We start from the raw sequence: 24997 nt of genomic DNA, 5'->3' as shown, positions 1-24997 counted from the left end.
TCGGCAAAAGTTGGCTTCTCTATGAGAAGTAATTGATTGGACCACATAAGAAGAGGAGTGAAAACGGCGCTGGATTTCACGTAAGTTTAAAATCTTTAATGGACTTTTTAAAAGGGGTACCTAGCCAGTAATGCTCAATTAGGCATATTAAGTTAAAAAAATAAAATGAAAAAATAAAATCTATATATGTGTGTTTTAAAAAGGGTTACAGTAACCCTTTAATTCAAACTTCAGTCACGGCATAGAAGATTGAACACTTCAACTGTTTGGCTGACTGTTCATGAAAAAAAGTACAGTCAAAGACCGAATGAGAAAGAAACTGGAGCATGACTAGTTTCCTAGTTGTTATCAACTTTCTCTTTATTTCTCCCTAAGCTGACAACTCAATCTTGGGTTAAAATGTTTTTTTCTTCCAATAAATTCATGCAACATGCTTAATTTAGGCCAGAATATTATGTCTTAAAAATAGCAGCATCATTATGATCCAGACGTAGCTTCTGTTTATTTAAAGCAGGGTTGTCCAAAATGTTGGAGAATTTCTCTAATTATAAGGTAGTTAACAAGATTTAAATCTATCAATAAGCCACATGCTTGATATTGTCGTAAAATAGCCACGCATGTGCCTGATCTACAAAAATTGGATTAGACCAACAATAGTTCAAAAGTATACAAAGTGATGTGTAACTTGTCCACTTGCTTTCTCACTAATTTCTGTTTTGTTGGATTTTAGGGTCCATGGACCAATGTTAAACATTCGCAGAAGACTTTCCAGATGTCAACATTTAGAGGCTGTTTCTACCAATTTCTCGTCTATTTTCTATTCTCTTTAACTATGTAACATGTGTTAAGTGTGATATGATATTTCTTGTATTTCATAGTATTAAGCCACACACTGCTCTCTTGACAGAAGCCTGTGCTTGTCAATTGAGATTTTAATTCTTAACCAATGATGCAAAAAGGAAGTTGCAAGTCTTGTTACCAGCTGTGTGTATATTTGCACTGTCCTGTTTGTCTTCATCACTAGGTCTGTAATTGTCATGTTTTTGCACTTCCTTCTAATGGGATCATGTCATTTTTACATATTTTTTTTAAACCCCTGTTGTACAAGAGCACGTGTTGAGCTGTGTGTCGCTGTTGTTGAAATCAGGAAAAAATCCATATTTAAGGAAACCAGGGGAACAAAAATAACACCAGCATTTTATGGTACGATTCAGGTACAGATGAAATCATTCCTTCCCTGGTGCACTGGACTTTCATACAACAGATCTGAATAATGAACGGTACCTGCCTCTCGTAAAGTGCCTTGATAATTGGGTGAACTCTATTAATCATAGTGACTTGAATGTAATATTCACATTTGTATCAAGGATACCTGCCAATAAACTGTTAATCTACTTGCAGTACTGTTAGACCTCTAGTGCCTAATTTTATATAGATGTGTAAGCCTCTCAATATAGAGATTACTACTTATGCATGACAGTTTTATTCCCTTCATTCAAAAAAAAATGCACATTTATTGTAATCTCTGAAGATTATCTACAGAGAGAAAAACTTTCCCAAAAACTGTAAAACAATGTTCCAATAAGACTCTCTACTCTGCCGATCTTTATTAATTGCAACATAATTACTAATGAGAGATAGCAGCTCACCTGCCTCTGGAAAACATTTGCTTCATTAAATGTATGTATAAAAAAGGCAGACTCAATAAAGATGAAGGTCAACCATATTAGAGTAAAGCCAGCTTGTTCCCGTGTTTTGTTGGACACTGTTCTGACTGGAAGAGTATAAAAAAAAAAGGCTGGTGAAGGTCTTATGAGTCTTGCAATTCTGCATATGACCCATTCCATTAGACTCTTTATGAAAAATGCATTTTGCAGGGCAGACTCTTTTTTTTTTTTTTTTATCTGAAATATTTGTTTAAGAAGAAAGCTATTATTAAAAATGGTATCATCTCCACTTTTGGAATGCCTTTTTTTATAAAGAGGACAAAAGAATAAATAAAAAGACACCGAGCCTGCATGGTAACTTGACACGTTGGATAACATTTCTCTGTTGTTTTTTTTTTTGGTGGGAATCCAATGAAAACAGACTTTTTGACCAAGTCAGTCATGTATTTCAGATTTAGACTGCCAGAGGCCCAGCCATGTGAATAAGGCCTCACCTCCCCACACTCCTGCCAACTATACTGTGTCTCAAGGAATTGGTGGGTGTGGGCTATTGAAATAAAGACTAGACCTGGCAATAATTTTATACAAGACCTATATTGCACTGCCCTGCTTTGCTCTGTGTTAACAGTAAGTACATATGAAGGCAGAAAGATGCACAGTGTTTGTATAATGTGTGGCAGTTCCCCATGTTTTGTATGAGCTCTTTGTCTTTTTCAATGTCAGATTTGCATTTTGTTATTATTTCTGACTATGTCCACTGTCCTTTCTGCTCTGTTTCCTTTATTGTTTGTGTGTGATACCTTTTTCTATGTTATACCTCTTTATTTCATTTCTTCTATGCCCCTCATTTGCCACCTGTCAGATCTAAATGCCTGCTCATCGGTTCTTACAGCTTCCTCTTTTTTCACCATTTTTTAAAATTCCTTTTTATCCTCCATAATGTTTTTCTGTTTTGTTTTACTTTTCAATTGACATTGAACACAAGAAAATCGTTAAGCGTTTCTTTACTCCAAAAAGGTTAGAAATGTGTTGCAGCTTGTAAACCCAGTCCCAATGATGTCACCCCGTCATAAAGAACACCAAGGCAATGTTAGTATGGCATTGAAATGAGAAATGTCTAAATTCTTGACTGCTAGTGGGCCTTAAGGACTGGGTCAGGGAACCACTAGTTAGTGCAAATTAAACGGATTATGTATATTTTCCGTATATCCAACCATATTTCAGCCAAAGATGGACAATGAATACAAATAAAATGTAGACTTGTTATCTCAGTTTACAAATAGCCCTTATCCCTGACACTATAATCACTTTGCATTGCCAGCTTTAATATGGCAGTATCCAGCAGAAACACAACTTGCTCATATGTGAATCACCAAGATTTCCCACTTGTCATGTTGTGTGTTAAACGATATCCTCACTCACTGGTTTCGAAGGGTTTACTACCAGATCTCCTATTTACAGAGTGCCACGGCAGACTACACTAGCAGGAGAATGGTTAAGCCCGACAAGCCGTGACTTGTTAACTCACATTCTTCGTAGATTTACTTTTTTCAGCAGGTGTCAAACACTAATTCATGACCTTGCTTGCTACTTTTTCTTGCTTTTTTTGCAAAAAGAAAATTTTAAAAATCCTAACCACACAAATCCTTAATAGACGGTACAGAAGATAGCATCTGTACGATAGATGGATTTATTTTGAAGCAGCCTATTAGAGTGTAAAGGAATTTGGAATGACTGTGTCCTGGGCGAAGACTTTACAATCCTCTAGATCAGTGGTTCACAACACAGTCCTCAAGTACCCCCTATCAGCCCAGGATTTAGGAATTACTCAGTTGTGCCTGAGATGTTTTTAGAAAGAAAGAAAGAAAGAAAGAAAACCTAAAACACTTTAGACACAACAGGGTAGTCCCTAAATCCTGGACTGTTAGGGGGTACTTGAGGGACTGAGTTGGGAACCCCTGCTCTAGATACTCATCTAGCCAATTTTAAAAAAAAAATGCAAAGATTCCTTCAATTGATACCAAAGCTTAATGTTACGTATATTGGTTCCCTGTGTGAACATGCAAATTAGCAGAATTATGACAAACATCCAACATGTAAAATTTACTAAACATGGCCCTTAAAGGCAACTGTTACTTTTCTGGAAATGATTTAGAATAAAACATCATCTAGAACGTGTTAACCATTTTTCATGGAATGCTCCATTATTTGTTAAATGTACATGGAAGATATAAGAATTGACATAATCCAGTTCAGTCCTAGTACCACCAGGGCACGCAATACATGGAAAGAGAAGCAGATACACTGAGGAAGGATTTATGTTGTGTTCTGAAAAATAATAGGTGTCTGAAACCGGGGCAATCGGGCACATTCCTTTTGTGACTCCTCCCTTTTACATATTTGCAACACTTTTGGGAACATAACACTAATAAATCTCTCGTTGGTTCTATTTTTTTTTTCTTCTTTCTCTATGCTGAGTGCCAAATGCAAGGGGCAGAGCTTATAGCAATGATTGACATTGACCAATATGTTTCATGATAAAGATAAATACAGCCATGTGGATTTCTACATTTCATTTATTTTACAGACACTTTAAACATCTATTTGATAAAGGACATAAGTAAACTTATCATTGAAAAGACTAAGAAATTACAGTTCCCATGTAATAGCTCAAATTAGACTGTCAATCATTCATTTGCACATTTTCCGATCAAAGGATGTCTTCCGGCTATTTCTAAATAGAAGCTTTTCCAGAACAGGTTGTGCATTAAAGCAAAATTAAGCTGATTGGAAAGATTCTTCAAATCAGCTTTTTTTTTGGGGGGGGGGGGGTCAGTTTGGCATTTTGAATACAGGTTGTGTATTGTTTTTAATTCCCAGCAATTGATGATTTTATAGAAGAGGTTCACTATCAGGATTAGTTACTATAGTGCTATTTAAATCACAAATTGTGTTTACAGAGTGTAGTAATCTTTATACTGAGAGATGTTACATTCTTTGAACTCCTCTGTTTTCTCCTAAGGCACATAGCATATTATATGTATACACTAATCACCAAACTGTAGTGAATTGAAAACTGAATTGCAAAATTTAAGCAGAAAGTGCTAATTTGGAAGATTTCTCCAAATTTGCTATATTAACAACTTGGCTATATTGGCCCACATTTTAGAGTTTTCTTTAGTATACAATTTGGTTCAGTGATTAAACTCCATAATAAAATGGACACTGTAGCGGTTTGTGACAGCATGTTAGCAAACAAATTCTACTATGTCTTACGATGTGTTTTCTTCCTTAATCTATTTACTCCCATGTTAGCAGCCTGGTTTAGATGACATGCGTTTCTGTCTCTTCCTGTAGCAATAGGCAAATCTATGTTAACTCAAGATAGCACCAGGGTCTGTTGCATGATATCTCACAAAATAGCACAGTATCATGATAATGCTTGTGCACCAAATACTTTCACTTCATATGTCATTTATCATGGGAGACCACGTTTTGATGGTTAACTTCACTTTCAGTGCTAGAATTGCATGCTAAGCCAGTGGTTCCCAAACCAGTCCTTATGGCCTGGCAACAGGGCTGGACTGTGAATATGAAGCAGCCCTGAAAAATAAAAAAAAAAACACACCCAAGCTCACTCAGTAACAGCCACACGCACACATACACAAACTCACTAGCAGCCAAACACACAATTTCACTCACTAGCAACCACGTTCACCCACCATCAGGCAAACACACACACGCTCACTCTCTAGCAGCCACACACACACACACACATACACTCACTAGCAGTAACACATCACTGTCATGGCTAAAGCTTACCGGGCATTGGTAGGTGAAGTTGCCATTTTGTGACCTCTTCCTTCCAGCAAGGTCAGCAACTTGTGTGCTGAGGCGGAGCTTGTGTTCAGAGGCGTGGCATACGGCCAAAACTGAGGTAAATTGTGCAGGGAGACTGACAGATCTCCCTCCGGCCACCAGCAGCCTAAATGCGGCCGCACTCGTCCCCAGCTCCTCCCTCTTTACTCCCCTCGGACTTGCACAGTCAGTGGGGAAAATCATTACATGATTCTGATGATTGAGGCTGTCTGCCGTGCCCCCAGGTGCTGCGGCCCACTGGGAAATTTCCCGGTATCCTGGTGGGCCAGTCTGGCCCTGCCTGGCAACATTCTAGGATTTTTGTAGTTCTCTTTTCTATTCCAATGGATATACCAACAAAACCTGAACAGTCATGAGGACTGGTTTGGGAACCTTTGCCGTACGTAATGTGTTAGACCCCTGTGTGGAAGTAAAACATGCATGTGCACATCTGTGGTGTGGCACTGGAACACATCAGCGCTACATTCAATGATTAACCACAACAATAAAACTAATGTCAAGGAAACTGAATAACAGATTATCGTTACAGTAGCACCTGTCAAAGGGTGGGATAAAATAGGCAGCAGTTGAACAGTCAGTTCTTGAATTTCATGTGTTGGAAGCAGGTAAAATGGGCAAGTGTAAAGATCTGAGTGACTTTGAAAAGGGCCAAATAGTGTCAGAGCATCTCGAAAATGTCTTGTGGAGTGTGTTCCTGGTCAAATTATGGCCACCATGGAGTGGTTAGTATCTATCAAAAGTGGTGCAAGAAAGGACAACCGGTGAACCGGAATTATGGTCAGTACCACCCAAGACTCACCGTAGGCAGAGAGAAGGTTGGCTGACCAGGAGAGCAAGCCCCTTGCTCCTATTAGCCTCAGTCAGCAGACACCACCCGCCTGCACCTAAAAGGTAGGAAGCTTGAAGGAGGAGACTAAAATGTTAACCAGCGTATGTGTGTTTCTGTGCATTATTATTGTTATTTATATAGCGCCATCAAATTCCCCAGCGCTTTACAATGGATGGACAAACAGACATGTAGTTGTAACCAGACAAGTTTGATGCACAGGAACAGAGGGGTCGAGGTCCCTGCTCAATGAGCTTACATGCTAGAGAGAGTGGGGTATAGTGACACAAAGGGTAAGGATAGTATTAGACTAATGACAGGTGCAAGAGAGGAATCAGTTGGGAGCTATTAACGGTTTAATTAATGTGTATCTATATGTGTGTCTGTATCTGTATGTCTGTGTTTTTTGTTTGTTTTTTATCTGTGAGTGTGACCGTATATGACAGTGTTTGTATCAGTGTGTGTGGCCGTATATGTGCATATATCTCAGCATTCAAATGCCAACACTATACACAAATACACCCCAGCATTAAAATGTAAACAGTACGTACACAACTCTGTATTAAAACCCTCAACATTATATATACACATATACCATATTTTTCGCTCCATAAGACACACCTAGTTTTTAGAGGAGGAAACCCAGAAAAAATATTCTGAACGTTTAACACCCCCCCCCCCCCTCCCCCTCCCCTGTCCCATAGTGTTTCTTACCACCCACTCCCCTCTCCTGTCCCATAGTGATCTTTAACCCCCCCCCCCATCCTATAGTGATCTTTAACCCCCCCCTCCCCTGTCCCATAGTGATTTTTAAACCCCCCCCCTTGTCTCAGTGATTTTTAACCCCTCCACCCCTGTCCCATAGTGTTCTTTAACCCCTTAAGGACACATGACATGGGGGTTAAGGACCAAACTTCTGGAATAAAAGGTTATCATGACATGTCACACATGTCATGTGTCCTTAAGGGGTTAATCCCCCCTCCCTTGTCCCATAAATGATTTTTAACCCCTCATCTCCTGTCCCATAGTGTTCTTTAACCCCCCCTACCCTGTCCAATAGTGTTATTTAACCCCCCTCCCCTTGTTCCATAGTGATCTTTCCCTCCAATAGTGCCCCCTCCCCCTTGTCCCTTACTTGTATTTGTAGCGTGGGCCGGCAGAACAGCGCGCACCGCAGTACAGGAACTTAAATTTCCGTTTCCGGCCGGACTGAAAGGAAGTTCCTGTACTGCGGTGCGCGCTGTTCAGCTGGCCCACGCTACAATACAGGTAAGTAAAGCTTCACATTTGCTCCATAAGAGGCACACACATTTCCACTCACGTTTGAGGGGAAAAAAAGTGCGTCTATGGAGCGAAAATACAGTAAACAAACATCTACATCAAAAACCAACACTTCAGGAAGTAGGGCCTGAGCTTTATGGTGGCAGGATACATCTTGCTGGAGCTCGAAGTCCTGACTGGCAAAATAAATTCTCCAACTCCTGGCACTCTCAGCTGGCATTAAAGCAATTATATCTGTCCTCTATACAGCATGGGGTACTCTGGATCGGTATTTACCGGGATCTGCCACTGGATTTTTCTGTGGTGACTGTGCGGCCTGGTGGATCGCTGGGTGGGAGAGGAGGCCGCTCTCCTTAGTCCCCGAGGCTTCATCTACAGTCCCGCTCTCTCCCTCCCCTGGGCTGGCGTGGGTTAAACTGGGCCCCCACTGAACTGCTCTGCCTATGTATTCGTACTCCCAGAAGTCTACTCTTACCAGCTCTTGGTGATAAGCGCACTTCCAAAGATGGCGCACGCCATAGCTCTGACCAGGGTGGGCCTGACGCTGAGACATGCACCTCCACCCAGCAAACTAGAACAAGCCCTTGTGAAGGAGGACATTGTCAGGCATTTTTGCCAACAATAGACGCACGTTCAGCAGCACAATCACAGGTACCTCTGGCAGGTGATCAGAGGAACGAGGAGCAAGGAGTGAGAAGGCCCCCACTGGGCATAACACCTGTGACATCTACCATATCTCTTGCTAGCCTGCCCGGGCAGAAGGCCTCTATGGGTTTGGGCCCGATGCATTGTCCACACCAGCGGAGGAACAAGCACCGTCGGCTGAAACCGCCCAACAAGACCCCCAGCTATCCCTTGAACAGGAGGGACTTGGAGAATCCCAGAGTATGTGGCCTAGAGATGCAAGCCTACGCACCAGCTTGGGGCTCGGGAATTGGATGATAATGCACTCTCACAGAATAAAAGCCTGCTGCTTAAAGGACCACTATAGGCACCCAGACCACTTCAGCTTAATGAAGTGGTCTGGGTGCCAGGTCCATCTAGGTTTAACCCTTTCTACTGTAAACATAGCAGTTTCAGAGAAACTGCTATGTTTACAAATGGGTTAATCCAGCCTCTAGTGGCTGTCTCATTGACAGCCGCTAGAGGCGCTTCTCACTGTGATTTTCACAGTGAGAAGACGCCAGCATCCATAGGAAAGCATTGACCGATGACCGATGACGGCGAAAAGGAGGAGGAGGGAGGCTGGCGGGGGAAAACAGGTAAGATTTAACCCCTTCCACCCCCTAGAGCCCGGCGGGAGAGAGGCCCAGAGGGTAGGGGGGACCTAGAGACCCTATAGTGCCAGGAAAACGAGTATGTTTTCCTGGCACTATAGTGGTCCTTTAAGACCTAATCTCTCATCCTCTTACTGGCCACCATCTTGCTCTCATGTTTTTATTTACTTTAGACCTGTTGTCTTTTTCATTTTTAATTATGATCATAATCCACATGTCTGACTTTCCCTCACAAGTTTAAAACCTGATTTTATTGTGGACTTGTCAGTCTGACCTGTTATAAAACCTGCCATTATTATACAAATTATGAGGTATTGCCAATCGTTTTTGAACTACTGTATACTGCCTGTATATTACATCTTGAATCCTTCATTGCTTGTCATGTTACTCTACTTACCTCAATAAAACAAAGAATGAGAAAAACCAACACTACACCCAAATGCATGCCTGCATTCAAATATCAACACTACATACAAACACATGCCTAAATTCACTCAAACATACTCCATAAAAAAAAAACATACATTCAAACACACAAATACTGCTTAGTGCTAAATACAACTGTGCAAGTGTATGTAGATCCCCAGCTGGCAAAGTATTGTGGGCAGGGCCGCCATCAGGGCATGACAACCGTGACAATTGTCACGGGCCCGGCGGCCCTGGGGGGCCCGGCCGCCCGGGCCCCACGTGTATTAGCTTAACTGCCACCGGTGTATTAGCTTAACTGCCACCGGCCCTATTATCTTCAGGGGCCCAGTCAGCGCTGTAATAGCGCGACCGGGCCCCTTTAAAAAGAAAATGCATCCGGAAAGCAAGTGCTGCTGGGAGGGAGTGACGTCCGGTCACTTTCTCCCTGTTTACTCCGCGCGGGGGAAGGAGAAGAGAAAGGCCGCGAGGAGAGGCAGCCGACGCACATCATCCCCAGCCACCCTCCTGCGACGAAATGGTAAGGAAGAGAGGAGGGTGGCTGAAAATGAGGTGTGTGTATGTATGCCAGTGTATGTATGTGTGTATGTATGTGTGTATGCCAGTGTATGTATGCCAATGTGCATGTATGCCAGTGTGCCAGGGTATGTATGCATGCCAGTGTATGTATGTGTGTATGCCAGTGTGCCAGTGTATGTATGCCAGTGTATGTATGCCACAGTGTGTGTGTGTGTATGTATGCCAGTGTGTGTGTGTGTATGTATGTCAATATGTATGTCTGCATGTATGTGTGTATCAGTATCTCCCTATGCATGTGTGTATGTCTGTTTCAGTATTTGTATATGTTACTGTGTGTGTATTCCTGTGGGCGGGATTTAGAGGCGGGCCCTGTGGGCGGGCTTGAAGGGGGGCCCAGACCTTGAGCTGTGTTAGTGGCCCCGAAATTTCTGATGGCGGCCCTGATTGTGGGCATTGTACAACAGATGGGGATCTATCTTTTAGCCACTTTTGTAAAGCGGGGTGAGGGGCAAAACAAGTCTTGCACCAGGGCCTTCTCTACTTTATTTAGCCACTGCCTGTTGAGAATTGTAAATAAATTTTAAAAAATAGTTTTTATAAGGGTTGGAGTAACCCTTTAAATTTCAATTGCAGACAGTTCACACTTTAGTGGATAGCCTGGGTAGAGTGTCTTTACGAACAGGTGTTTTCTAGTGGAGTGAAGAATTGATGTCACAATATCTTCATTTCTACCAGTTTTTCTAATCTGTCCTTAAAGGGATTCAAATGAAGCGGTTTAAATTTCATACATAAAACAAAAGCCATGTCATTAAAACACAAACAGGCAAAGAAACTATTTGTAAAAGGATGCAAGTTCATATCTGCTGCCTGGTGCACATTAAAGTAAAGATTACTATAACCAATAATCTGTCATTTGGCGGTGTTGTTAGGATCCTTACAATATGTGCTGTTAATAGTGGCATTATGCGAGTATGCTTGATTTGCCTGGTGCTGTTAATATAAAACTCTTGCATGGCTAATAATTACCTTTTTAAAGGGGTTACATGGAGATACTATGCGTTTGGTGAGCTGGAACTGGATGCCTGTCATGGATTCCTTCACAGAGCAATATAGAGGACAAATGATGAAAACAACATGGTTTAGTAATATAAACACGGAATGAGAGGGTAGGGGCAAAACACGGCCTACTTGGTCTGTGGGATCCGTACACTTTTCCTCGCTGTTTTAATTTTAGACTTTGTATACAGAGAGCCTTAATATGCATCTTTGATGGCTGGCAATTCTAGAGCCCAACACAATTTTGACTGCAATAGCCCCATACATAAAAGGATGGCTGGGGCCTAAATGGCTATTTTAAACCTATAGTGTCAAGAATACACATTAAGGACCAAACTTCTGGAATAAAAGGGAATCATGGACATGTCATGTGTCCTTATGGGGTTAAAGCTGAGCTTTCTAGAATATTATAGTGTACAGAACAGTTGGAGGAAAGGTCACCCAGGAATATAAGCAAACAACTATAATGCTAATACAGTCAAAACCCCAAAAAATACAACATATAAAAATAATACAAAAACCATACCAGACTAAGTGAGAAGCAGGGACAGCGTTAATCAAAAAGCCCCCAACGTTTCGGCAAGAAGCCTTTATCAAGGGAGCCTGTTGAGAGAAACTAAATTCTACCCTTATATACCCCAAAGAAACACATACATTGAAAACACCTGAAAATACTGGGTGGCCACCCATAATAATTGAGATCCTCCCAACCATAAAACACCTGTTTACGGTTACCAAGGAAATACTAGTTTTCCTGGCACTATAGTGCCCTGAGGGTGCCCCCACCCTCAGGGACCCCCTCCGCCGGGCTGGATGGAGAGGAAGGGGTTAAACTTACCTCTTTCTCCAGCGCCGGGCGGGGAGCTCTCCTCCTCCTCTCCGCAAGAGCCGCGCGCACATTCAGCCAGTCTCATAGGAAAGCATTTACAATGCTTTCCTATGGACGCTGGGGTCTTCTCACTGTGATTTTCACAGTGAGAAGCACGCAAGCGCCTCTAGCGGCTGTCAATGAGACAGCCACTAGAGGCTGGATTAACCCAAATATAAACATAGCAGTTTCTCTGAAACTGCTATGTCTACAGAAAAAAAGGGTTAACCCTAGCTGGACCAGGCACCCAGACCACTTCATTAAGCTGAAGTGGTCTGGGTGCCTATAGTGATCCTTTAATCCAGAGGAGCCGCTGAGGCAGGACAGCAAGAATGGAGCACTAAACTAGAAAGGGGTCTTGACAGCCTTAGATGCAATAAGGAAAGCATACATCCCAAATGTCCCTATTTAGGAGGGTCAGTCCTTAGTTGTTGGTGTATCTGAGTGTCAGTGCTCCACTGAAATAGTGTGTCTTTGAACTACAATAAATGTATTTAGAAATCAGTCTGTGGGAATAAGATACATTGTTCTCATTCCACATTACATTTTAATTGAATAAATTGATATTAGTAAGTCACCTAAACAGCCCCAGCCCTAGCCTCACCCCAAACATTAAATTGATATGGGAGATATGGGAAAGGGAGTTCATTCATTATACAGGTTTAATTTCTACCTACAACAACAAACTAAAGTTGTATACGCTATAGCTCAAAGCTGTTTCAATTACAATCTTGTTTAACTGCAGAGATAACCTGTATGGGAACATCAGAAGATCTTTCAGGCTATGTATAGCCCTAGGCCAGTAGCTCATTACAGTGAATGACAGGTCCCTTTAACTAATGTGGGAACAGAAAAACAATATGTGTATACGGGATAGGGGCAATCTGCATTAAATCTATCAGTCTGAATAGAGACACTACATTGTGAGATCATGAAATTTATGATTTGAGAGTGTTTGACCTATAAATTAGATCTGCGATTCGGGACAAATTAATTGAATGCCTATTTAATCATATTTCTGGCTTGGCACTTACAGGCCACAATAAAGATGTAGATGACTCAGCATACATCCCACCATAGACCGTAGACAGCAGGACAGATCCCCAGATGTTTTAAAACTATAATTCCCATGATGCCTTGTCATTCTAAAGGCATGCAAAGCATCATGGGAGTCGTAGTTCTACAACATGTGGGGATCTACCTTTCTGGCACCCCTGGTATAGAGTATGACCATGCCCTTTAACAATTATTGGTGCTGTGTTGAGGTGTATAACACATTGAATACCTTTAACTGCTTACATATCCAGCACTGGGTAAACACACCTGAAAAGAAGCAGCATTAGGACATGTTTCTCTAGGCTGCATTGCCACAGTTTTCAGACACGGAGCTAAATGCCCACTAACCAGCAGATACATGTCATGGCTCCCATAGAGATGGGTCATTCTCCATGATAACCATGACCTATTCTATTTTGTTTCCTTTTACACTTTTACCTACATTTTGGAGAGTGGGTTTGAAATACTAATAAATTAGAGGCCTTTTCACTGTGTGCCAGATGGTGATGGTTTGCTTGTTTAAATCTGGCTGCTTTGAGAACCTATTTCACAAGATTTCAGCCGTATTTTCTCTACCATTTGGCTCTTGTTCAGTAAGCTGTTGAATCTCTTTATATCTCATTTGGATATTCCCTTGCAACTGAATGCCTTTACTTCTTCTGATTTAATGTCATATGTCCCATTTTTTTTAAACGGAGAGTCGGACACTTACATTTTAGGGGTGGGAGTGGAGATGTGGCCAGGGCGGGGCTGTTCTGAGAAAGTTTAGGTGACTTACTAATAACTATTTATACAACTAAAATGTAATTTAGAAAGAGCAATATATTTTATTCACACAGACGGATTTCTAAACACATTTATTGTAGGTTAAAGATACATCACTTGGAGTATTATTACTGTGGAGCTCTGTTATACTTTCAGACACAGCAACAATATGGAGCTCAGAGAAAAGAGGGATTTGTTTGCAAATTGACGAAAATGCTACATCCACCACATACCCAACTCTTACATTTTTCCTTGTTCTGGAAATCAGCTGATGTTTAGATTTATTGCAATTTGGCTGGAGGTGTATTCAAACAGAACTCACTGTCCCAATGGCATTCATTTAAAAACAGAAGTGACATATTTGGCTCAATGCGGTTTCAGTTTGGTTGCTTGGGTGGCTGAATTTGTTGTAGCAAATTATCATTTAGCGTGTACCCCCTATGTTAATCTGCAAGGGGCTCTTTTTATCCATTTGAAAAGTTGAGTTTGCATGGGATGGCATTGACTACTACATACTTTAAAGGGACACTATAGTCACCTGAACAACTTTAGCTTAATGAAGCAGTTTTGGTGTATAGAACATGCCCCTGCAGCCTTACTGCTCAATCCTCTGCCATTTAGGAGTTAAATCCCTTTGTTTATGAACCCTAGTCACACCTCCCTGCATGTGACTTGCACAGCCTTCCATAAACACTTCCTGTAAAGAGAGCCCTATTTAGGCTTTCTTTATTGCAAGTTCTGTTTAATTCAGATTTTCTTATCCCCTGCTATGTTAATAGCTTGCTAAACGCTGCAAGAGCCTCCTGTATGTGATTAAAGTTCAATTTAGAGATTGAGATACAATTATTTAAGGTAAATTACATCTGTTTGAAAGTAAAACCAGTTTTTTTTTTCCATGCAGGCTCTGTTAATCATAGCCAGGGGAGGTGTGGCTCAGTGGCGGATCCAGAGCCTGATCTCGGGAGGGGCACTTGTAGATTATTTAAAAAAAATAATCCTAGCACAATAACCACTACAGCTCAGTGTAGTAGTTATGGTGCCAGTAGTGCCAGGATCCCACCCCAGAGTAAGTAGTCATACCGTTTAAGAACAGTTTGACAACTTACCTGGGGTCTGCTGGGATATAGGGCATAGGAGAAGTGGTGTGTGTTAGGGGTGAAGTGTGTGTGAAAGGTGCAGTGTGTGTGAGCGGTGAAGTGAGTGTGAGTGCGTAAGGGTGGCAGTGTGTGTGTTAGGGGGCAGTGTGTGTATGGGGGCACTGTATGTCTGTGTGGGGCAGTGTGTGTATGGGGGGCACTGTGTGTATGTGTTTGGGGCAATGTGTGTATGGGGGGCAGCAGTGTGTGTAGGGCACTGTGTGTGTATAGGTGTGCAGTGTGTGCGGGGCAGTATGTGTATGGGGCAGTGTGTATGGGGACAGTGTTTGTGGGACAGTGTTGTATGGGGACAGTGTTTGTGGGACAGTGTTTGTGGGCAGTGTGTGTTTGTGGGCAGTGTGTGTTTGTGGGGCAGTGTGTGTATGGGGGGCAGTGTTTGTATGGGGGGCAGTGTTTGTATGGGGGGCAGTGTTTGTATGGGGGGCAGTGTTTGTATGTGGGGGCAGTGTGTGTAGTGTTTGTATGTGGGGCAGTGTTTGTGGGTCAGTGTGTGTATGGGGTCAGTGTGTGTATGGGGCAGTGTGTGTATGGGGTCAGTGTGTATATGGGGACAGTGTGTACATGGGGACAGTGTGTACATGGGGACAGTGTGTATATGGGGACAGTGTGTATATGGGGACAGTGTTTGTGTGTATGGGGGCAGTGTTTGTGTGTATGGGGGCAGTGTTTGTGTGTATGGGGGGCAGTGTTTGTGTGTATGGGGGGCAGTGTTTGTGTGTATGGGGGCAGTGTTTGTGTGTACGGGGGCAGTGTTTGTGTGTACGGGGGCAGTGTTTGTGTGTACGGGGGCAGTGTTTGTGTGTACGGGGGCAGTGTTTGTGTGTGTGGGGTCAGTGTGTGTATGGGGTCAGTGTGTGTGGGGTCAGTGTGTGTGTGGGGTCAGTGTGTGTATGGGGTCAGTGTGTGTAGTGTGTGTATGGGGTCAGTGTGTGTATGGGGTCAGTGTGTGTAGTGTGTGTATGGGGTCAGTGTGTGTATGGGGTCAGTGTGTGTAGTGCGTGTATGGGGTCAGTGTGTGTATGGGGGCAGTGTATGTTGGGCAGTGTGTATGGGGGCAGTGTGTATGGGGGCAGTGTATGTGGGGCAGTGTGTATGGGGCCAGTGTGTATGGGGGGAAGGGGAGGAGGGAAGGGAGGCTTTTTCATAAAAAAAAAAAAAATGTATTTAATAAAATATATTTATGTCCCCCCTCCCTTCTTACCTTTATTGAGGAGGAGGGGGGATATTTATGGATCCCTGGTGGTCCCAGTGGGGAATCCCTGGTGGTCCAGTGGTTCCAGTGAACTCTAGCCCGCGCTCCAGGGCTAGAGTTCACTCTCGCGAGATTTGGAGCATTGCCGTGGTAACCGCGGCAACGCTCCAAATCTCGCGAGAGGAGGACCCGGAGGAGCTGCTGGTAACAGCTCCCGGGTCCTCTCTCCCTCCCCTTCCGGTCGGCTGTCAGTAATGTGCCTGCGGACCGGGGAGGGAGATCACTGATCTCCCTCCCCGGTCCGCAGGCACATTGCAGGGCTGGCGCTTGGGCAATGCCAGCCCTGCACTAGCCGGCAGGGGAGAATCTCGGGGGGGGCAATTGCCCCGTTGCCCCCCCCTGGATCCGTGTGGCTAGGGCTGCATAAACAGAAACAAAGTGATTTAACTCCTAAATGACAGTGAATTGCAGGGGAATGATCTATACACTAAAACTGCTTTACTTAGCTAAAGTAATTTAGGTGACTATAGTGTATACATCTGTATCTGTGAACTTAGAGTTCATCAAAATGCATTAGACCAAGAATTTCTGTCCCCTAAATCCTTTATAAAGTTTTATTATTTTTTTATAAATAGTCATTCATGAAAGCTATGCGCATGTAGCAGTCTTGAAAATAAAGGTAACGGGAATATTTTCGTTGGACATCCAGCATTGTGTAAGCCCTTGTTATCTTGGTACGTTGTTAATGCATTAATAATTCTATACACATGGTTACTTGGAAAGCATTCTAGTGAATCGAGCCAGAGTATTCCTTAAGAACACACAATACTCCCCGTTGTTACTAGAGAGTCTTAGAATGTAATCAGGGAGGAAAGCCTGCTCTTTCAAACACATTTTATAAACATTGTTCATTTCCTCTGTAGGCCCATGCAAGTGACTGCTTTATATTTGTTTGTAAAACCGAGACATGAATTGTCCTGTGCAGAGATGACAAGTTTTTAATCTATTTATGAGGATCACAGTTTGAATTTACTACCCTGCTTTTGGTATTTCTCTCGTTCATTGTGAGCATTTGACATGTTCGTTTAGATTGGCTGATTGGCCTAGACTGTTCATTCTCGAACGAAATTCCTGAGGTTCAGGGTTATTCACTAACACGTGAATAGATGTGAATTCAATATGAATTTCATATTTTAGGCCAAAATGGCATATTCCATGTCAGCTAGGTTGTCCATAGAATTTCACATTCCAATTTGATTTCAATGTTAGCCATGTTGTCAATTTGACTATTTTGGCCTGAAACATACTTGGAATTTGTGACAATTAGGGCTTATTCTAGCTTTAGTGACTGAATAATCTAAATTTTATTAACGACAGGAGGCGAATATTTGCTTTATCTTTCTTTACTGAACCTCCCAGCAGCAAAGGAACAGTTAACAGTAAATTTAAAAAGGTTCAACCAATCAGAGTCTATAACAGTATTATATGATGTCATCAAACTCCTCCCATATCCTCTTTCTTGCTGTGGCCGATGATATGTCTGTGTCAACCGTGTAAACCGTAACGATGAACTGTGGACTAAGTTGAAGTCCTGATGTAGTCAACCATGTAAATATTCAACGTGATTGAAGAATCCATATATACAAGTGTAGGTATTTTTCACACTAAGGGGGATAGAGAAAAAACATGAGAGTATAGGTTCTCATACTAGATGAATGCAAGTTTACGGCATGCATATTAAGAACAATAACTGTAATAACTTCTTGTAAGATAATGTTGAATATTTCAAATACTTGGTTAGAAGTGTTGTGGCGTGAACCTATGGCAGATGGTGTATGAATTGTGTGGAACAGATTGACTGGAACATATATAATAACTTACCTGGTGTTATGGCGTGGAGGTCACTGCAAATCCCGACATGTTCTAAGAATACTTAAGGGTTCATATGCATTGTTGTGTTCCAATGTGTCTAGAAAGAACTTTTTTTTTTTTTTTTTTCCAGGTTATGATTTTCTGTACTCTCTCTGGCTCTTAATGAGGACTGTTACTTTTTACTCGACTTGAAAGCCTAACTGTCTGACCCACTTAAGTAATTGTCACAACTAGAAATGTGTATAAACCTGTTACCTCTGCTGGTCATTCAGGGGGTTCGAACCACTATCTTTGAGATATGCTCTGCAGGCGTGCGCAATACCCTTAAATGTCTCTCTATACTCAGACAAGGTGCCAGATTGTACAATCCTTTTTCTTTTCCTTTTTTTTTTTTTTCTTTTATATATACATTTTACTGACGTGAGGTGCAGCACATTAACTCATTTAATAATAAAAAAGCATACCTAGCCATATAGAGTGGATGATCTTCGTTAACCTGATTATAAATGTAATACCCTACAAATACACTATTGGCACAACGAGAATAGATAAGCTAGAATCTAACACCATAATTTGTTTACTTTCCATGTCTGCAATGTTAATTTTGTTAATTATTTCTTATACCACTTTAAAAAAGTGCACTGTATTTCTCATAACATGTCACTCTATGTTACTGAATGAATGGTTGGCTGTAGCTATTGTGGCGCAGCACGCCAGACTGTACTTTCATGCAAAAACAAAAATAAAGAATAAAAAATAATAATAATAATAACTTACCTGGGCGGGTATAATAACAATGAGAATAAAGAAGGGAGGGAAAATATTCGCCTCCTGTCGTTAATAAAATTTAGATTATTCAGTCACTAAAGCTAGAATAATCCCTAATTTTATGGCAAGACAGGAGGCTTCATATTTGCTGTGTTAACGCTCCTAAATGATAGAAGATGCAGCGTGTGGCATAGGTTTGAAGTAGAATGTACGAAAGGTAGACTCCCTATACCAATCCGCAGATGACAGGATGTCTGATAGGGAAAGTCTGAGGATGCTGCAGCTCCTCTGACCGAGTGCGCTCCAAAGGAAGAGTCAACTCCTGCTTGGGTTAGTATCCATCTGATCCACCGCGCGATGGTGGGGGTCGACACCGGTTTGTGTGGTTTGACGTAGGATACGAGAAGGGGTCCTGTAGGGGGACATAGAGAGGTTGTGGCATTTATATAATGCCTTACGCAGAGCGCTACACAAAGTGATTGTCTATTCGGGAAATAGGGATAAAAGACAGATGACGAATTAGTCTTAGTACGTTTGGTAATATGAAAGGTAACGCCTTCGGGTGAGAAGGTTATGGCGTGGAAATCGAAGGCTCGAATGTCTGAGACCCTACGGAAGGATACCAGACATAGGAGTAAGGCCAGTTTGGCAGAGAGTTGACGTAATGTCAAATTCTCATTAAGGGGCCAGGATTTTAAAATGGAGAAAATCTGAGTGACATCCCAGAAATTAGAATATTTAGGACGGGGAGGTCTGGCTAGCCTGATTCCTCGTAAAAGTCGTAATAGTCGTAAAATTGATTACAAAACCTAGGTTTTTTAGCAAGGCCGTTGTCATGTCCGTGTGTTGGCGTAAAAGGTCTAAATCTTGAGCCATTATCAGGATGTCTTCCAAATATATAATGGACCGAATCCCTTGTGATCGGAGTAGCGCCATCACTGGTTTCATCAGTTCTGTGAAACACCTTGGTGCGGAACTTAGACCAAATGGAAGGCATGTGAACTGCCAAATCTCTTCTTGCCAGAGGAATTGAAGAAAGGCTCGATGATTGTGAGCCACGGGGACTGTGAGATAAGCGTCTTTGAGATCGAATCTGGAGAACAAATCTCCCACGCAAAGGAGGTCTCTGAGAAGATGGATGCCCTCCATCTTGAAGTGGCGGTACCTGACATAGTGATTCAGGTACTTCAGATTGATAATTGGACGTAGGTCTCCAGTTTTTTTGTGGACCAGAAAAATGTTAATGAGAAAGGTATGTGGAAAAGGGGATTTTTCTATCGCCCCTTTTTTTACTAGCTTGTGTAATTCTGTTTGTAGTGTCAGGTTGTCTGGTGTAGACATCCGTAATGGTGTAGGTGGAGTGTCCTGGAAGGGAATGAAAAGGAAGTCTATTTTGAACCCTTGTACTGTGTCTAGAACCCATAGGTCTTGTGAAATCAGTTCCCACTGTTGGAAAAAAATGGGTTAGTCGACCTGCTATAGGTACATTGAAAGAAGGAAGGTTTATTACCTGGAGCAGTGCGTCCGCGTAAGGAGGCAGATCCACGTCCCCGGAGGGATCCTCTATTGGTGAATAAGTGCCTGTGGTATGGTCGGGGTTGTCCCGACTGCCAATAATTTTCTGATGGGTGAGGCCTGTAGCCTGTGAAGGCAATTCTGCTGTTCGTTCGGCCTCTATAAAGTCCAGCTCTCGCAGAAAATGGCCTGACTGGGAACGAAAAACTCTCCTTAAGGAGGATTGGGCCTTATTTAGGGTAGTGAATACCGCTTCGTGTTTGGAGAGGTCTTTCATGAATGAGTCTCCAAAGAGTAATCCGTTGGCCTCTGGTCCCTGTTCTCGGGAGCTCAGATCAGCTAATTTAGCATCTTATACATATAGTGCCACCCTGCGTCTCTCAGTGGATATGGCAACATTTGCGTTGCCTAGGAAACATAAGGCTCTCTGGGCCCATTCTCTGACAGTATTTGGGTCAAACTCACCGCTATTTATAGCTTCATCAGCTAAAATAAAAATTTGAATGACAGGGCCTGCGATGTCTAGGAGTTTATCTTGGGCTGTCTTAAGACCTTGTTCAATGCCCTTGCGAGGGTCTTTGCCTGTCTTAGTGAGGAAGGTCACAAAGAGTGGATCAAACTCTGGAGTGAGAGCCACCTTATTGGTAATGGTAGGTCTAGGGCACTCGGCTCTGAGTTTTGCCCTAATTTCTTTTTCAAGTGGTTTGCGTAACCACATTTTGCAAAAGTTCGAAATATGGTCCGGTGGGGCCCATTCGGCCGACCGTGGATGTCTGATGACCCTAGGGTCTCCTTGACAAATTCCAATGAGGGGTCCTCATCAGAATAGCCAAGGTTGTCTTGAATTTCATCGTCCCTATGAGATGTAGAACCCTCCAAGGGGTCAAAAATATTTTGTGCTGGGCGATTGATTGATAATTTTAGGGCCTTGGCAGGAGCCTTGCCCTTGCCCGCGGAAATACTACTCCCTTTACAAGGGCGTTTGCGAGTTAGTTCTTGGTCTGAGGGCTGAGAGTCCTCTGAGTCAGAGGGTATGTGAGCGATGGGATTGATATCACCAGTTTTTTCATGGAAGGCTGCTAACGCCTTAAGGATGGATTCGGCTATTGTCGAGACTAGCCAGGCTTTAAGTTCTTGAGACATTGCGGGTTCATTATTGACAGACATGTTTTAGTTTTTTTTTTAATTCTTTATTTTTGAGTGCAGGTAGATTGGTACATACACGCCAGTAATGCCACAACAGCAATTACCAGCCATTCTTGGTTAACAGAGAGATGGTATCAAGTGAGACTGCACATTTTTATATTAAGTAAGCTTAACTTTGAGTAAAAACGTTATTGAGAGAGAAAAGATAAATGAAGAAACAAAATGATAATACCAACATATATATATACACCTTTGGGTTTGCTGGCATAGCCGACTTGCTGAAATTTTGCAATTTAAGTGGGGTACTTCTAGTGTTAAGGAGGTTATTGCAAGTCATCTTGGCTAGAAATAAGCTCTGTACCTGACTAAGCAGACAGTTAGTTACAAGTTATTTTTCGCGGTTTTTCCCTTATTTATTTATATTTTATTTTTTTTCTCTTTTTAAAAGTCTTCATTTTTGTTGTGGAGGGAATCTCCACTGGTTTTGTGGTAACATACAATCAATCAATACAGGGAGATAAAAATGTAACCTAGCTTAGGTCAACTATATACATAGGTCAGTCTTATTTAGTCGCGCTAGCATCGCCCGTGTGGGCAAAGGTGAGATAAGGGGAAGAGCCTTAAGCTCCAGCTTAAGCTGCACGATATGTTAGCCGCTCAGCTGAGTTTGGGGTATAAAACCTGCTATAGTCGCCTGGGAATCTATGTGAACTCACAATTAGCAGGTTGGTACATTATCTCGTCTGTTCCCTCGGGTGTAGGGTATATCGTGCAGTGTATCATGCCAATGGCTCTTAAGGGTTTGGGATTATCACGATAGGTTAGCCGTGCCGGTTGCTCTAGTGGGCTTAGTAATATAGCGCGCCAATAGCACGTGGGGGCCCATGGGTCTCTATTCGGTCCGACACAACCGTGGCTGAAGTGGACCTATGAGGGTCTATGTGGTATGGCACACTGGCCACCCACGTGGGGGCATTACATACTGGCCACTCGTGGAAGGTTAAGTGTAACTACCCGTCTCGTCCCGTTAGTAGGTCTTGTGGGGTTAAAGTAGTAGTGAAGCATGTCAGGTACACTTGCAATGTTAACTTTGGCAATCTGACAGCACATGTGGGCAACTCATGCGGAGTTTAAAGGATACTGTCTATCGGACATGTGAGCGACTCGAGTGGAGTTGATATGAACACATTGGGGGGACATGTTAGTAAAATTTGTGGGGTTAAAGTAGGCATTTTGGAGGAAACATGACAGTAACTCCTATGGAGGTAAAATATATACATTGCGGAGGTGGGGTACACCCTTTGTTGGACCGCAGTGTCAGTTCATAGGTAGTCCGTGTTGCCACCTGGATATCGGCGGGATGGTGAAAGTCTGGAGGGCCCGAGAGGGACACGAGTAAAATATAGAATAAAAAATATAAAATATAAAAAACAATATTGAAGACAGTCTCGTGTTGATTGACTGGACATACGTCCCATTTGACCCTATGTTTAGGTCTCCCAATCATTTTGGTCGTGGTCCCCCCTCTGGGTTACCTGGTTTATGGAGGGTACTGGTGAGCAGGTCTCCGCCCTGCCACCGGTGCACAGGGAGTTTCTCTTCCCTCGGTGGAGTATTTGCGGGTTTGTGGGGTCTGGGGCGTCGCTGGTGGCCGCCATGGCAGTTGGAGAGTCCCCAAAAGATCAGTCTGGTCTTCCCCCGCGGACAGCGACAGCACTGTGTCTCCATGCGGTACCACCAAGGTACCCAAAGCGCCCCATCTGTATTTGACACCATGGTCTCTGAGGATCCTGGTGACCGGCATAAATCTGCGTCTTTCCAGCAGTACTGCGAATGGCAGGTCGTCAAAGATTCGCACTTGGCAGTTGTCCACAGTGATGAGAGGGGTGTTCCGTGAGGCAGTCAGCACTGCTGCTTTCACCGCCGCGCTCCCTGTGACTGCAATAACGTCCCTGGGGACGTCCACCGGGGCTGTAGCGGCCTTCCGAATGCGGAATGCAGAGGCTATCGGAGGTTGTCCACCTTCTCCCCTCATCTTCACCACGGAGGCAATTTTGTTGGCGAACTCCAACACCGATTCAGGTCCCACCGTCTCCGGCACCCCCCTGATTCGTATATTTTTCTTTCGGTGCCTGGTTTCCATGGCAGTGACGGTGCGGGTGAGTCGCTGGAGCTGCTGGGAGAGGTCTGCGATGGTCGCTCGGGTCTCCGTGAGGTTGGTGTCCCTTTCCACCTCTCGGGCCTCCACTGCTCCTAAGCGTGAGACGATGCCGCCCATTTCCCCTCGCACTCCGTCCAAGTCCTTCTTCCACACCTCCCGGAGCTCAAGCAGGAGCATTTTAATGTCCCCTTTGGTAGAGGGTGACATGTCTGAGTCGGAGTCCTCCTTTTGATATACTCTGTTGGAGGCTTGAGTTGTCGCAGTCCCCTCTTCGTCAGGGGACAGCTCCGACTCGCTGGAGTCTCGAGGCCTATCCGGCGCCATTTTAGGTTGTGCTGGCCTCTGCGGCCTGTCGAAGGACCGCCTGATGTCGGGTAGCGTGGAAGCCTCCGATGTTAGTAGTTTACGGTGTTTGCGACCATCTCTCTCTTGGGGGGTTCAGGGTCAGTAGGGTTCCAGCTGTAGGGTTAATTTTGCTGATTTTCGTGGCTTTTTGGGGTTATTTTTAGGGTGTTTAGGGTGTTTTGCACGGCTGGCCACGCCCCCTCGACATGTTTTAGTTGATATAAATGAATTAACAAATAATCTGAGATCAGATTTTTTTTTTTTATTCTTTATTTTTGTAGTGCACGCAAAAATTACAGGCAGGCATGTGGTGCCCCGAAGGCAATCCTCAGGCTTTTCCCACGCGAGCATGCGGGGTACATTCTTAACTGGCACAATTTTTTTTTTTGTCAGGCATATTAGACATAACAGTAGGGTTTCGCTTTACATGGGCATAGTAGTATAAGTCATGCAAACATGGTTAAATTAACGCGATAACTGTGGGAGTTAGTAACATGCTAGGACTAAGTAGGTTATTTCCACATAAGAGGTACGGTTTTGGTGTATATGCTAGCAAATTGGGTTCACGCTGTAGAAACAGGCATATTACCGTTAATGATATGGACCTCGCTTAGCGTGTTTTAGCATGGAGACCGATTTGCGAGGTAGGGTAAAGATTATTTAGACATAACTTAGCGTTTTAACATGTGTTAATGTATTTAGCTGATACCTAGTGCTATCCAACAAGCTTGGGTAGAGATTGCAAAACAAGACAAAAGCAATTAGCTAGACATTAGGATCATGCTAAATCGGCGTATATAACATACTACTTATAGGCTCATAGTGATTGTGGGCACAAATGGATTAGACAGTGGTACATATTTATCGTTATATATCTCTCTGGGGGTTGCGCTCTGCATCTTGATTTTGTCCTGAGTGTCTCTGGGCTCTGCTCGTGTTGTGAGCGGCTGCTTCCTGCGCCGATCAGCCGACCCCTCTTGCGGGCCATGCTGGGGATGTCTCCGCTCTGCATCTTCCCAACGGTGCAGGATTCCAACGTGGATCAGACCCCATCAGGTAGCTTGGAGGGTTGCAGCGGTGGTACAGTGACCAATCTGATCTCCCTGTCCCACTTCGTGCTGGAGGGGAGCAGCTCCGATCGAGCCCTCCGGCGAGGTGTCTCATAGAAGGGGCTGTATGCGTGCGGGAGGGTTGATGTGGAGGTAACCCTGGGATGAGTCC

General features: G+C 43.3%; 1 protein-coding gene across 1 annotated transcript in view; it reads left to right on the top strand.

The window, feature by feature from the left end:
* Positions 1-1400, top strand: part of LOC134610990 (septin-2A) — a 116992-nt gene extending 115592 nt beyond the window's left edge. The window contains exon 13 of the mRNA XM_063454458.1: positions 731-1400. The gene's annotated coding sequence lies outside the window, so the exon portion shown is untranslated. The remainder of the gene's footprint in view (positions 1-730) is intronic.
* Positions 1401-24997: the final 23597 nt, after the last annotated feature.

This window comes from Pelobates fuscus, chromosome 5 (assembly GCF_036172605.1).
Source record: "Pelobates fuscus isolate aPelFus1 chromosome 5, aPelFus1.pri, whole genome shotgun sequence".
In the NCBI taxonomy this organism is placed as follows: Eukaryota; Metazoa; Chordata; class Amphibia; order Anura; family Pelobatidae; genus Pelobates; species Pelobates fuscus.
This window is presented reverse-complemented; position numbering and strand designations above follow the sequence as displayed.